We start from the raw sequence: 16333 nt of genomic DNA on the forward strand, positions 1-16333 counted from the left end.
CCTGCTCGCGCTCGGGGTCGGAATGGGGAGTCCCTATCGCTCCCATCTTCTGAGCAAGCAAATTCCTCTCATTCCTTCACTCTCCCCTTCGCAGCGTCAGCTGACCGGCAGGGCAGCTTGCTCCCAGCCTTGGGGATTTGCAGAACTGCCCCCTCCCCGCCTAGAAGCTCGCTGGGGACGCCTTGGCTTGCTCCAGTGGGGGTCCCTGCGGCTGGGGGAGAGAGAGAGAGAGAGAGAGAGAGAGAGAGAGAGAGAGTTCCCCGGGCCGGTGAGACTAGGCCTCCCCTCGTCCCCACCACCTCTCTCTCTGGTTGATTCGTCCAGCCCTGAGGCATTTCGTGGGCGAGATGGCCGGTGCCTAAACGGGAATCTTAATTTTCACCAAAGTTGATGGGGACAAACCCAGGCATAACTTGAGAAGGTGACCAGCTCCGAGGCCTTGCAAGAAGATGAACAAATTAGGCAATTTCAGTATTATCAGAGGCAGCATTATGACCCTTTTTGTTGTAAAAGGAACATAAATGTAGCTACAGATTGAATGAAGTTATAGGCCATAAAAGGGCACGGGAGAAAAGGGAAGAGATAATAGGCACTGTCCATTTGAGCCCGTTACACTTACTGTTTCAAATCTATTCAGACAGTGTTAGTGGCAAATACACAGTTTACCAGCAATAATAAATGAGGCAAGGAGTAAGGATAAATATGACTGGACACTCAGTGCATTTAGGGTACAGACAATTGCTGTTTATTTGCTTTTCATTTATGAAAATTACACAGGGCAAGGTTACATGTGAGGCACACATCTCTATATTATTTTTTTCTCATAATTTTGGATGTCAGGGTAAGTGGAAGCATTTAATTTTATTTTTCCTTATTTAGATAAGCAAACAATCAATAAACCCTTTTTGAAAGTACGGATTTGTCTCTGTTAAATTCTCAGGCAAAACTAATTGTACATTTCTTTTGGCATTTGTATTCATCCTGTTTACTTTCACTTAAAACTACTCCATATGACCATTTAACTATGCCCAGAAGTTTATAATATTTCACATACTGTTCTGCCAAACAATTATGTATTTGTACACTTGGGCATTTTACCATTGAAGATTTCAGGCACATTGTTTACTTGCTAGAGAATTAGATAGATTCATTCTGTGTCTTTCATGTCCTCTTTTCAAGTATAAACTACATGAAGGGTAAAACTGGGGATGTCACCAAGTAGGTCCATTCTTTGTTGGGTTGAACAGAGTCAAACTTCAAATTTTTTACTTCTCCAAATACGGCAACAGGTATTCAAGTGCATGGGAAAATGAACATTTGGAGGGGTGAAAGAACTTAGTGCCTTAAAAATCAAGGAAGTAATTATTTGATGTGGTGACAAAAGATACAGAAATTGTAATAGACTATTTTGAAATTTTAAAATGCATTGTATTTTGGTTTTTGGTTCTTTGAAATGGAGTAGAATATTTATAAGTAAGATTACATTTGTTACCTAAAGGAATGTTATCAAGTTATTTCTTTGTATTAGAAAGACATATATATTTAGATGAAGTATTTTGCATAAATTTCAGCAACATGTTGATGCATTTCACACAAATTCGAAAAGAATTTCCTTAAAAAGAATTAAGAAAACTGACCATCAGATTATTTTAATACTATTTGCAAATACTAGATTAAAAGAATTTTAATAAAGTGATAAATGAAAATTTAACTCTCACCAAGAATAACCTTTAAGTAGCTTTCTAAAAAGGAACTAGGATGAATGGAATTCTTGTGCCTCTGATTTCATTATTTTATATTTTTACACTGTGATGTTAGTATTTTGATGTATTTTTTGAGGTTTTTGCTTAATGTATACATGCATTTTTGTTCTTCAATGGCTCTTTTCATTAAATAAAAATCAAAGATTTGTTCATTCACAGGTTGATAACAATTTTTTGTCATATTACCACGGATCTCTTCCAAACAGTGACATTGCATGAAATTCATATTACAGTATTTTTATGAAACAATACAAAAGGAGAAAATGATTTCACATAATAGAAACAGATTTTTATACCATACAGTTTAAAATATGCATCATCTAAAACACAGACTAAAATTGTATTTTATTTCTTGATAATCAAACAAAAGCTCTCTGAAGATTCAGAGATTTCTTGGGCTTTGTCTAAATTCAAAGTGCCCTCTACTGTCAAAAAAGTGTACTGCTCAGAAAGAGAAGACGACGAGTCTGAAATCAAAATCTAGACAGTGAGAGACAGATGGAAGAAAACTGTAAAAGGTAGCAGCATTGCCACTCAGCCCTGGGGCGATTCAGTTTGGAATGTTCCATTGGTAAATAGTTATGCTCCTTTTCCAAGTTAAAAGTTCCACTAGAATTATTTGTAACTTCTCAGCTGTGGGTAAACTTCTTTGTTCTTAGCTTATAAAAACTACTATTTTTACTTTGGCTTCAATGTATGGTTTACTGTAATGCTCTCAACAGGGCTTTTTATGACTGCCAAGCTAACTATAAAACTACAAGTACCCTGGCATTTTGACTCTGGAGGAATATTTTTAAACACTCTTTTCATGTATTTCTGTTAGAATATTTTCATGTTTACTATGGAGTATTGTGTTCTAAAAATATAGGAGATATTTATCACTACCATGACAGAATAAAGCCAAATAATCGATTGGTTCAGTATGAGCAGGGAGTTTGCTAAGAATATCATGCACAAAAGTAACAGCTGTCCATTTTGTTCACTCTTAGGAAGGTGGTTAAGCATTGCAAAGACAGTGTTAAGCATGATCTGAGTATTTAGGTGTAAGCTTGTGACCACCTTTCAGTTAAATCCAGTGAACCCATAGAGACTCTTGCCATAAGAAATCCAGAGCATTCCAAAAGTTGTATTTTATCATTTACTACAAAGCAATGAAACTTGAAGCTTGTAATATGTATGTGTATAGGAGAAATATTTTAGAAAGGTTATTATGTTTTGTTAAGAGAAATAAATAATGTTACAAATATTAAAAAAGACAAGTCTGACTGAATGGATAATTTTTATAACAAAGTCAATAGGTTGAAACCAAATGAGATACTGATAAACTGGAAGTATTAGAAAAGTTATAATTATTCAAGAGTCCAACATACGTAACAAGTCTTATTTAAATGGGTACATGAAATATTTTAAACAAGCAAAACAGAGACTTCAATAATTCGAAGGTTGATTTTATAAAACAAAAGGCTATAGTTTTAATGTCCAATAAGTGTAGAAGTAAGTTTTCAGTTTAATCAAATCCTACTGATTTTAGAGTGGCTGTTGGATGGGGAGGGCAGAAAGCTAAGTACTATTTCCAGCAGAGGAGGCCTCATGCAGCACCCTCTTTCCCTTGCTTTCCTCTCTGTGAGTCTTTAGTCCCTTTGACTTTTAAGATTTATTTATTTATTTGAAAGAGTTACAGAGAGGCAGAGAGACAGAGAGAGTGAGAGCGAGAGCGAGAGCGAGAGCGAGAGAGGTCTTCCATCTGCTGGTTCACCCCTGGATGGCCGCAATGGCCACAGCTGTGACAATACAAAGCCAGAAGCCAGGAGCATCCTCTGGGTCTCCAGTGTTGGGGCCCAAGGACTTAGGTTGTCTTCCACTGCTTTCCCAGGCCATAGCAGAGAGCTGGATCAGAAGTGGAGCAGCTGAGACTTGAACTGGGGCCCATGTGGGATGTCGGCGCTGCAAGTGGCAGCCTTACTTGCCATGCCACAGTGCTGGCCTCCTTTTGGTTGATTTTTAACTTTACCATCCCAGAGATGTCTGTGTTGCCTTCTGAGAGGAAGGCATTCAATATTAATGCTTTTCTAATGGATGATTACATCTAATGGGCATTTATGTGATAATGAACAAACAATGGAACATATGAATGGAAAAGAGAGGAAAAACTCATCTCAGAGCAGTGGCTTTCTGGTGGTGGAATTTAGGAGGGATTTGGAAGAGGTGATGCTTGCTAGGTAAAAATAGTATCATATGCCATCAAATTTAAATGATGGCTCTGCTGGAACAAACACCATGCCAATATTGTCTCCATTAGTTGAAAAATCCAACCCAACCTGTGTATCTAAGTATTTCCTCTGGCTATTTTGAGTATTTTAGGGAAGATCCATTAACACAAGTTTTTATTGAAAATAATTTCTATGGAATCACCAATTCTCATAATCAGTGCTCCATTATTTCCATTCCTTGATAAAGAAAAGCATTTATAATATTAATCCTAAATTCCTTAAAAAATGCCTACAGTAAAATGTCTAATGCTATGTTATATTAAATATCCAACTAAATGCTCTTTGCTTATATTTTCTATGGCTTTTTAGAATCAACTCTTCTAAATCTACCCTAAGATAATCTAATTTCTAATTAATCTACTATAATCTAGTAATAGACCCTTGTTGTTGAATATAAATCCTCCTCATGATGAGTCAGTTTAGGAAAACTTTAAGTCAAGAAGCTTGAAGTCCTCTAGATAGTGATGTGTGGTGATAGGCCTAAGGGATCCTTTGTGCTAGGAATATGAATTTTGAATTAAGGGTTAAAAAAAAAAATTGACTACCTGAGGAGATTGCTCCTTATTTCCTGTTACTTGGAACCTGCAGGCTGCTTGCTTGTTTAGGTCTGCTTGTTCAACCACCATCTCATAGTTTCTGTGGGACCGCACAACATCCTTCTAATAAATTCCAGTTTAACCTCAGCTAGCTGGTCAGTTTCTTTAGTTTGCAACCAAATAAATCTAAGTGACATATCATATCTTTCTCCGTGAGCATCTGTAGTTTCATAGGTGATGTTTACAGAAACTTCACAATTTTAGTTTATGGTATGGAATCTTGGCTGAGCAAAGTCTTTGGCCAAAGCCATATAGCAGTCTTGTGGTAGAGAATGGACACAGTCCCAGGGCACCTGATAGTCAAAGGTCAGCTGCTAAATTACTCAAAGATAACTTTTTGGTTCACATGACCTAAATAAATCTCTGTATGAGATGTCTTAAATTTGGTGATTGAAAGAAACTAAAAATGTTTAAGTCATTGACATATTTGAACTTGGGTTTGCTGATCAAACAAGTTACACTTGCCTTAGATATTTAAGCAATGTTTCCAAATACATGTACTATTGTTGTATAATTTATAGAAGGCATTGAACCTTTTGATAAATGTTTTCATAAGTTGTTATTTAACAGTTAAACTTTGCTTGCTAAGTTTTCATTTGATATTAAGTTATTGACAGTAAGTGATCTGGAAATGGTGACCTGGTTCCTCATTTCTCTACTCTCTTCAAGATGGGAAATTGATTCTATTCTGAAGGACTCTCCAGGATGTACAGTTTGATCTTTAGACCTTATAAAAGGGATGGCTAACATTTTTCTGTAGTAATAGCATAGCCAAAATGAGAGCTTAAATTATGATTTCACACCTAGATTTACTTTGCCATGGGCACAATAAATAGGCAAAATTTCCCTTTTCAAACCAAACAAAGGGAAAGTTTTACTAATGACTTCAGATTGTATAGATAAGATTGTCATCATGTTTTACGTTAAAGTGAGGACATAGCTTTCCTCACGGGCTTTGTCTACCTCACAGAAAAACCACTCTCAGAACATGCCTGTGACTATAGATTCCTAGCATAGACCACCAAAGATTAGGAATGGAACTGAATGTCTCCTTCACCTGCATCCTCTTTTTTTTTTTTTTTTTTTTTTTTTCCTGACAGGCAGAGTTAGACAGTGAGAGAGAGACAGAGAGAAAGGTCTTCCTTCTTCTGTTGGTTCACCCCCCCAAATGGCGGCTATGGCCGGCGCACTGGGATGATCTGAAGCCAGGAGCCTGGTGCTTCCTCCTGGTCTCCCATGCGGGTGCAGGGCTCAAGGACCTGGGCCATCCTCCACTGCACTCCTGGGCCACAGCAGAGAGCTGGACAAGAAGAGGAGCAACCGGGACAGAATCCAGCACCCCAACCGGGACTAGAACCCGGGGTGCCGGCACCGCAGGCAGAGGATTTGCCTAGTGAGCTGTGGCGCCGGCCCACCTGCATCCTCTTAAAGGCTTCCTCTGTGGTCTCCTTTATCAGAAACCAGGAGGGAGAAGAGCCAGGTAGGCAGCAGAAGCAATGTAAAGACAGTTCGCAGGCTGATTCATGGCTGCTTTACACAGTGATCTACCATCAAGGAGACCTAACAGACCAGTCCACCACAAATGGCATTGGTTTTTTGATGTGGAAACCCAGGGCTTCAGCAGAAGTCAGCCTATGAAAAGCCCTGGCTGCTCTGCCAGCAATGAGCTGGGTCCCTGGAAATGGAACTGCCCTAGGGGTTGAAGGACTCCTGGGTCAGAGATACAGACCTTGTTGGCTTTTAGCTAAAAAAAAAAAAAAAAAAAAAAAAAACCCTCACTTGGCCCGGCTTCCAAAGTAACCACTGCTGAGGGGATGGCCAAGTGGGGTCAGTAACATTGCAGGCAAAATGGTAGATTTCCTTTTAGAGATGCCAGGTCCCCTCCCAGGCCAGCTAGGTAACAGAAGTCAACAGGGTTCCTTTCCTAAGGAGGTCCACACCTCCCTCATTTGCCTCTTCCAGCACTCCATGTGGAGAGAGAGATCTGAGCCTTATACCTGGCCAGGCTGTTAAGCCCACCTGATTATTATCAAGTCCCCTTCCTGTCAGTTTCTATTTGCCTCTCAGTGGGAAAACTTCCTGGTGGTTTAGACAGCAACTTTCTTGGGTCCTCAGTTAATGACTCTGTCCTTTGTTCTAGATCCTGTGTATCTAATCTTTCTCCAGACTTGAAATAGTGAAATGCTAGATGGCCATGCACATGAAACCTTGGATGGAGGCAGTTTCTGCAAGCTGGCACTGCGAATCCTCCAGAGGCCATCTCTTGCTGGAATCCTGTCTTGACTGCCATTCCCAACGCCCCTTTTCAGCATGAAGCAGCCAGAGCAGTCATCTCCCAGTTCTCCTAACAGAAGTTAGGGTCCATTCTTCTGGGAGAGGAAATGTGAGGAGTCAGATGGGTTAATGGGCAGTCAGGTTGGTCCCAGTGGAAACTGAGGATGCAAAATGTTTTTTCCCCAGAAAATTACCCTTAGAAAGGCAAAAGTAACTGCCCCATTCCTTAGGAATTTCCAATCTTATAAGAATAGCAAGGGGGTGGTGACTCCTTCCTTCTGATCTTCCAGCTTACTGTAAAAAAAAATTAGGTATCCCATCCTCCTGAAGGCTCTTTTGTTTTATCATGAGCAAGCCAGACAGTGTAAAAAGATTACAAATCGAGTCTTTTGATGAGTTTTGTCCTTGCCTTGTAACTGAATGTCAACCTGATTGTCAAATTTTTGTTTTCTCCAAAACTGTACTTAAAAACCCCAATACCACCCGTCCCTTCAGGTTTTGCCTCTCATGGTGTCCCTCATGCCACTCTGGCTGGAGGTCTTCGACTCTAATCAATCTTGTTAAAATCTAAAAAAAAAATCTGCTGGGTTTGAAATTACCTCTGTTGACGCAAATACTTATCTTCTTCATCCTTATAATATAATATTAAATACACTGATTTGCTTTTAAAATAACATTGTATGCAATATAGATCAAATACTTTTAGAAAATGATATATTAGAATCAAGTGTGGAATTTGAGGAATATGTAGGTGTCAAATGCTATATAGGTTAGTGCAAGAAATCTCTCCCGAAGGAAGTGAAATTCTGTGTTTTGAAATAGGGTTGGAGGCATGCTTGAGTTCTATATGCTTGCATATCTGCATAAGTAACAGCTACCTTTTTACAGCTTGAGATGATCCAGAATGGAATCTTTCTTTTTCTTATGAGCATTGTTGCTGGTACAAGAAAGGGTGAGTTGTAGAAAATTGCCTTTCTTTAATTCATCAACATTAACAAAGCATGACTTACGCATTTCATAAAGGTATTACTGGAGACTTCTTTCATTCTTAGAGTCCAACAGAAAAATCTCAAGGGACAAATCATTAAGCCTTCCTCAGTGTTACTGTGGACATCAGTTCAGGAGACATCTGAGGCTGTAAGGCACTTAGCGGAAGCATGCTTAGGAAACTCTGACTGTTTCCAAAGCTACTTCTGCAGAAAACAATGAGATGGTTACCAAGCGTTTCTGGAAATCATGTATAACTGAAGAGATTCAATTCATTAGAAATATGATAAATTATAAATGGTAAAGCTGAAAAAGGGTAAGTTCTGGGAGAAATATAAATTAAATATGAGAAGTATAATGTAACTATCAGAGATAAGTTAGCATATATTACTTCATTTTATATTATACTTTTTGAGATAAAGTAATTTACCACAGTATTATTTTGTGCCTCACTGATTTTATAGCAGAAAAAGCAAATAAAAAGTTTGGAAATAAAAATGTCCAAAGTTGGGGCTGGTGCTATGGCAAAGTAGGTCAAGCTGCTGTCTGCCGTGCTGGCATTCCATATGGGTGCTGGTTCAAGTCCGGTCATTCCACTTCTGATCTAGCTCCCTACTAAGGGGACTAAGAAAGCAGTGGAGGATGGCCCAAGTGCTTGAGCCCCTGCGCTCACATGGGAGACCCAAAAGAAGCTCCTGGCTCCTGCCTTTGGCCTGGCAAGCCCTACTCTTTGCAGCTATTTAGGGAGTAAACCAGTGGATGGAAAATCTTTCTCCTCTCTCTCTGTTTCTCTCTTGCTATAACTCTGACTTTCAAATTGATAAATAAATCTTTAAAAAAAGTTCAAAGTTGTTTGCTTCTTACTGCTTATTTTCCTTTTTAATTTATTTGCATATTTTGATATAATATGAAATATATTAACTCCTTCATCAGCTATAATTAATTCCTGTTATTTTTTTTCTTCAAGGAGGAATTATTACAAAAATCATGACTTTTTTTCCATATCTTTATCTTTTCTTGACCCAGCACCTTATGTTTGTAAAAATGTATTCCAAGTAATAAATTAAATGTCTTTCATTTGTGTCCCAGTTCAGATTTATTAAGTATTTTCAGAGTCAGAATCTCATTTGTTCCACTTACTGGTTTTCTTCAAATTGAAGGTACTACCTTCTCTTGCTTGGTGATTTGTCTCACTTCCTCAAATATGAGGTTTAGGGATTAGCCCCAAATAACCCACATGTGAGAGAATAATGCAGATTTAAAGTGAGGGTTTTGAGACCTTTGGCTACTACCAGAGCTTCTTTGACGTGGACACTTGGCAGGTCCAAGACTGCATCAAGGGCTCCCTGCTGCGCGGCCTGGCCACAACTGCATCCGGCACGGGCTGCGGAACCGGCCAGATCTCTACGGCCCCTTCTGGATCTGTGCCACCCTGGCCTTCGTCCGTCCTTGCTGTCACCGGCAATCTGACCCTGGTGCTGGCCCAGAAGAGGGACCCCTCCATCCACAACAGCCCCCAGTTCCACAAAGTGACCGTGGCAGGCATCACCATCTACTGCTATGAGTGGCTCCTGCCGCTGGTGCTGTGGGACTTCCTGCAGTGGCGCAAGGCCGTTCGGGATCGCGTGGGGCCATACACCTTCCTGGAGACCGTGTATGTCTACGGTTACTCCCTCGTCGTCTGCATCCGCACTGTGGTCCTGTGGCTCATCCCTGTGCCGTGGCTGCAATGGCTGTTGGGAGCGCTGGCCCTGATGCTGTCGGCCGCCGGGCTGGTGTTTACTCTCTGGCCAGTGGTCCGTGAGGACAGCAGGCTGTCGGCCGTGGCGCTGCTGTCCACAGTGGTGCTGCTGCACGCCCTGCTGGCTACGGGCTGCAAGCTGTACTTCTTCTGCTGCTGTCCCCACAGCCACCCCATGCGGCCACCCCATGCCACAGCTCTGGGCGTGAGCACGCTGCTGCCGGCCACGCCGGCCCAGGCCATGGCAACCTCTTAGGACAGCCCCAACCCGCAGGCCGTACCAGGGGCCCCCCCAGACAGCGACCGAGGCCTCGCGGGATGCCTTGAGAGCCCGCCGCCACTTCCAGACTTTCCTTACAAAGCACTTTTATTTTCTATGCAAAGGTGATTCAGAGAATTTATGTAAAGGCGGGAGGGACAGCTGAGCAGGGAGTTTCCAGCGCAGTGCCGGGTAGGGCCTTTCCCCTGCCAGCCGCCGGCCGCGCCTTCCTCTTCCCTGCCTCCCGTGGCCTCGGGCCTGGCTGCGCTGGGGGTTCGAAATGGGGACAAGTACAAGAAAACTGCCTGTGCTGAAACATTCATTCATTCCCTTACTTATTCATTCACCCAATTACTCATTTTCTAACTAACATTGGTTGAGTACAAACTTCCGTCACAGGGTTGTCCAGGCACTGATCGTTACTGCGTTTTTCTCACCATAGAATGAGGCAGGCCAGTTAATTTGGATGGCTTGCTTCCCAGACCCCTGTTTCAGGGGATCAAATGAGGCAGCACCTCAAGTCTGCTCCATTGCCATAGGGGCCTCATGGTTTCCAGTGAGATACTCATAGCCATAACCATCATAGTTGTCTTTTTTTGGTTCTCTGTTCTTTTATCTCTGGCTGCAATTAGGTTTCCTTTTTAACATTTGTGCTATTTAGAGTTTGCTAATGTTCTTTGATCTGTAAATGCATGACTTTCACCAAATTTGGGAAATTTCCAGGCATAATTTCTTCAAACATACTTTCCTCTACTTTTGAGACACTTATGACATAGTTGTTAGAATTTTAGTTTTGTCTCACATGTCCTGTGGCTGTGTTCACCTATTTAACTCATTTTTACCTTTTTCATTTCAAAATAGATCATTTTTATTGATTTAGCTTCATATACACTTGTTCTTTTAATTCTCCTTTTGTAATCCTCCATGGATTTTTTATTTTAATTATTTTATTTTTTAGCTTCAAAATTTACATTTGTTTTTTGATAGTTTCTATTTATTTTTTGAGAACTTTATTTTTTTCCATTTGCTTCAAGAGACTTTTCCCTCCTTCCTGAGTCATTGTTATAGAGTATTTGAAAGCTTGTTTCTGAGAATTCCAATATGCAAGTCATATGGAGTTGTCATCTCCACTGATTGCATTTTCTCTTAAAAGTTGTTTCAGTCTCCCCAGTACATTGTACAATGTACATTGTACACTGAGTAATTTTGAATTGTATCTTTTGAAATCTTCAAATAAAGAATTCTGTTCCATTATGAGACACAGACTTATGAAAATCTGGAGAACTTTGATACCCCTCACCCCCATTTTTTTAAAGCAGGTCCAATAAGGTATAAACTTCAAATATATGATTTTTTTCCCCTGTGTGATGTCCAAAGCCAGTTTAGTTTTCAAAAGCTCTCCAGAGCTCTTTTGGTCTCCTCCAATCATATATCATCCAGATACAAGTTTAGTGGTTTATTCTGTAATTTAGTCTTAAATCTTTGCTGCATTGATTTTGATTGGCTTCATTCAAGTAAAGTTCGGCTTGTGAGTGATCTCAAAACACACAGATTTAAAGTGTTCCTTTATCCAGCTCTAGCTGTTCTTTGATCTTATCTCTAGTTTCTGTTTAATGTAGTATTCCCTTCCTGAATTTCTGGATAGAAAGTTGGCATTATAGGTTCCTTATGTTAGGGCACAATTATCACTGCTCTGTGTGCCTTGTGGCCAGTCAGGTGAGTGAGAATCTTCAGAATTCCCCTTGATTGTCATAGCTGCTGCTATGAGAGTCTGGTGTTGATATTGGCTTATCAGAAGAGGGCAGAGAGAGAAAAAAAAAAGCAAAAAACAAAACAAAACAAAAAAAAACAAACTGCAGCCATTCAAGTGTTGCTACCATAAGACAGTGGTGGGCTGCTACCATGTTCTTGAAGTACTGATGGAAAGTAGAGGAATGCTTAGGTGCCTACTATTGTGGGCTGTCCCTTTAAGAAACTATAGTTGTTACCTTTGAGGCTATTATAGAATGAAACTTAATTGGTTATATTGGCAGAAAGATTGCTGGTGGACATTTTGGAGAAACATAAAGCGACTACATACAAAAAATTAAATGCTTGATACATGAAAGATTTTTTTCTGTTACACTATGATATACCTCTTTGATAAACTAAAATTAGCAATGCAAGAAATAACCTAGCAGATCATCTTAATGCTTGTCTTGCCAATTATTCCTTTCATTTTTCTCTTTCTTGTTCAGTACAATTAAACCAATATCTTTTAGTGTATCTCCACGACTGACTATTTGTTTTACCACTTTGATACATATTCCATGTCTTTTTTTATCAAATACCTTGCAAGATTATTAGAAAATGAAGAATATACACAAAGAATGACTCCTTTAATGTCCTTCTGTGTAAGAATATATAAGAGATGGTTAAAAACAAACACAGCAACCCTAATGTTCATGTGATCCAATGTTCTGGAAAAGTAGAAGCACTAGATGCAAGTTCATTTACAACACAGTGGAATAAGGAAAGGGGTAACATTAAGAGATTACTGGAGCTGGTACTGTGGCTTGGTGGGTTGGGCTGCTTCCAGTAACGCTAGCATCCCGTATAAGCACTGGTTTGAGTTCTGGCTGTTCTGCTTTTGATACAACTCCCTGCTAATGTGTTTGGGATGGCAGGAGAAGATGGCCCAAATTGCTTTGGCCACTGCCACCCATTTGGGAGATCTGGATAGAGTTCCTAGCTCCTGGCTTCTACATGGCCCAGTCTCGACTGTCATGGCCATTTTGATGAAAGATCTCTCTTTCTCTCTCTCTCTCCCTTTTTTTTTTTTATTTGACAGATAGAGTTAGATAGTGAGAGAGAGAGAGACAAAGAGAAAGGTCTTCCTTCCACTGGTTCACTCCCCAAATGGCTGCTACAGTTGGCGTTGCGCCTATCCGAAGCCAGGAGCCAGGTGCTTCCTCCCAGTCTCCCACATGGGTGCAGGAGCCCAAGCACTTGGGCCATCTTCCACTGCCCTCCTGGGCCACAGCAGAGAGCTGGACTGGAAAAGGAGCAACCGGGACTAGAACCTGGTGCCCATATGGGATGCCGGTGCCGCAGGTGGAGGATTAACCAAGTGAGCCATGGCACCGGCCCCGAAAGATCTCTTTCTTTCTCTCTGTCTCCTCCTCTCTTTCTATCATGTTGCCTTTCAAATAAATAAATAAAATTGAAAAAAAAAAACAAAAACAAAAAAAGAGGTGACCACATAGGAACCATTGTTCTTTAAAGCTCACAAATGATAACCTGGATTGAGTTATGGTTGGCCAACAATTTGCAGTTAGATAAGTGGGCTTGCTTTATAATTTCATTTTAAAATCTTGATACAACTTTTTTTTTTACTGTTATCTACATCTGTCAGCTTCATTCTAAAAATATTTCAGTTAAGAAAAGACTAACATGTTTTCTTGAATAAAGAAATTCCCTATTTGTTGGTAGGCATATATTTTCAAGAAGAAATAAAGCAAAAAAAAAAAAAAAGAAAGAAAGAAAGAGAAAGAAGAGTCACAGCAGATTTTCTCTATAGCTTGATCTTAAAGTTTGATACTACAAAGAATTTTAAGAGTGTTTACTGATTCGTACGTTTGCTTACTTAAATAATTTTTAAATTTAGTTCAGTGATTATTTCAGAGCAATTCCATGAAAAGAGCTACTTGCACTGATGTAAGTGCAAAGAGATAAAAGAGGACGGTAAGCCAGTGTCTGACTGAAGGATGCCATAATCTGGTAGACAATGAAGACAAGGGCAGATATAAAACATTATATAATTAACTAAAAAAAATTTGGATGGGCATATCTTTGTAACCTGTCTCAAGTATTGTTAGAAGTCATTAAGAAATGTTAGTCTAGTAAAAAGGAAACTAATTTCTGCCCATATTATTTGTTCCAATGTATAATTTTTAGGCAAAATTTACTATTTTATGTAAAATTTACTATCTATACTGGGATAAATTTATATATTCTACTAGTCTATATATTGACAAAGAATATTGTACATTCTGCTCTGCTTCCAATTCAGCTCCCTCTTAATGCACATCCCAGGAAGTGGAGTTGAAAATGACCTAAATATATGAGCACTTTGCACCCATGTGGAGGAATTCCTGGAAGGAAGACCTGGATGGAGTTCCTGGCTCTTGGCTTTAGCCTGACCCAAGCCTGCTGTTGCAGCAATTTGGGAGAGTGCACCAGTGGGTGGAAGATCTCTCTCTCTACTAAGTAAATAAATAAACAAATCTTTTTAAGAAAGAATGTTATAAGTCACATCCCATAGGTAACATTTCATTTCTTGGATATTTCTCTCAATGTGGGGGATGTGTTAGCTTTTTGTTATTATAACAAAATACTTGAAGTACATCAACTTTATAAAGAAATGAGATTTACTTGGGTTCATGATTCTGGAGGTGCAAGTCTAAGAACCTCATCTGTTGAAGATTTTCTTGCTGGCAGAGTCCCAAGGAGGCACAAAGCACCATGTGGTAAGAGGCAGAGAGCCTATTTTATCTGTCTATCTATAGAATTCAATCATTGGATATCCATCTACATGAATTAATCTTATCCAATCACTTTTCAAAGACCTCCACATCTAACACTATAGTTGAGTTGAATTCCCACCCTTTTAAGATACTAGGGATTATTTTTCTGCTGGAGTTCAGGGGAGAAATCATATTCAAACATTCTTTTTTTGACACTTCAAAATGCATATCCTTCTTAAAATACAAGAATCATTCCATCCTCAATGCTTTTAAAGTCTTAACTCCAGTATTAATTCAAAGTTCAAAATCTAAAAATCTTATCTGAGCCTCAAGGCAAACTCTGCATTTGTGAAGTTTAGCAGTCAAAACCATTTGCCTACTTCCAAGACAAAAATGGCAGGACAGACATCAGGTAAACATTCCTATTCCAAAGGCGAGGAATAGTAAAGAAGTAATCATCTCAAAGCAAGCTCAAAATCCAGCAGATTAGATGTCAAATTTTAAAGCTCCAGCTCCACCATATTGTGCATACTAGGACAGAGAGGGATTAGGCTTCCAAGGCCTTTGGAAGCTCTGCCCCTCATGGCTTTCCTAGATTCAGCCCATGCTTTATTTCTCACAGTTATAGTCACATGTCTGCAGCTTTTCCAGGCTAGCGTCACACACTGAAAACCCTACAATTTCTGATCTCACAGGTCCCACCTCTGTGGATTTAACTGCCCTGATGTCTGCAGCTTTCCAAGACTGTGTAGTATGCTATTTGCAGCTTTTCCTGGTAGATATTGTACATTGCTATTTGCTCCACTTCTCAGGTCTATTCTGCAGTTCTACATCCACAGCTTCATTAAACTTCCATCCATGGGATGGGGTGGGGATAGGGGGTTTCTGCAGGGAATCCAATCTAGCAGCACACCTTTTTCCTGGCCTCTCAAGTCTTCTTTTTCTTTTCTTGTAAAGATTGATTTATTTATCCAAACAAGTAACAGAGAGAGAGAGAGAGAGAGAGGGAGAGAGGGAGGGAGTGTGTGTGTGTGCGTGTGTGTGTGTGTGTGTGTGTGAGAGAGAGAGAGAGAGAGAGAGAGAGAGAGGTCTTCCATCTGTTGATTCACTCCTCAAAGAGCCATAACTGCCAAGTCTGCCAGGAGCCAGGAAGTCCATCCTGGTCTCCCTAATGAGTGACTGAGGCACAAGTACTTAAGCCATCTTCCACTGTCTTCCTGGGTACATTAACAGGGAGCTGAATCAGAAGCAGAGCATCTGTGATTTGAACTGGCACTCTAATAAGGGACTCAGATGTAAAAGTGGTGGTCTAATCCACTATATCACAATTCCTGTCCCCTGAGGCCATTTTTTTTGCAACCTTCCTGGAAGCTGCCATGGAACCCATAACTTTTGCTTTCTGATACATTTTAAAACCAGTATCATATAGATAAGGCCACTGTCAGGTATTGCACATGGACTTTCTTGAACCGTGGCAGCAGCAATGGAGTGCTTTACCAGCTACGCATACAGAAATAAATCCCAAGACACTTCAGGGTACACAGGGCACTCCAGAGTGTTTCCTTGAAATGATCATTCCATGGAAAGTCCTTGAAACAAATTTGCACTTCTAAACTTGAGTCTGTTGTGGGAACTAGAACAGCCTTAAAGATTTCTGAGATGCCCTTGATGAAACTTTCTTATTGTTCTGATGGTTAACATTACCACTAATCTGTTTACTAAGCTATTCCTCAACTATATCCCCCTTGACCACACCCATGCATGCTTTTTCACTTTTGTTCTGGCTAGTGAGTGAATTTTCCAAATGTTTTCATTCTGATCCATATTGAACACTGTAAATTTGGCTGAAAGTGACCAATAGCATCCACTTTAGAGCCTGAATGATTTGCTGTTTTGATATCCCCTCCATCAAACTACTCCATCCTTCATGTCACCTTC

The 16333-nt window shown here is 40.0% G+C and overlaps 1 long non-coding RNA gene and 1 pseudogene across 1 annotated transcript in view; one reads left to right on the forward strand and one right to left on the reverse strand.

Annotated features, from left to right (window-relative positions):
• The window catches only part of LOC149127396 (uncharacterized), a 548503-nt gene that overhangs the window by 382213 nt on the left and 149957 nt on the right, over positions 1–16333 (reverse strand). The window lies entirely within an intron of this gene.
• On the forward strand, positions 23–9887 carry LOC100341686 (protein YIPF2 pseudogene; annotated as a pseudogene).

Source organism: Oryctolagus cuniculus, chromosome 3 (assembly GCF_051225735.1).
Source record: "Oryctolagus cuniculus isolate XC-2025 breed Fujian yellow rabbit chromosome 3, ASM5122573v1, whole genome shotgun sequence".
NCBI classification, from domain to species: domain Eukaryota; kingdom Metazoa; phylum Chordata; class Mammalia; order Lagomorpha; family Leporidae; genus Oryctolagus; species Oryctolagus cuniculus.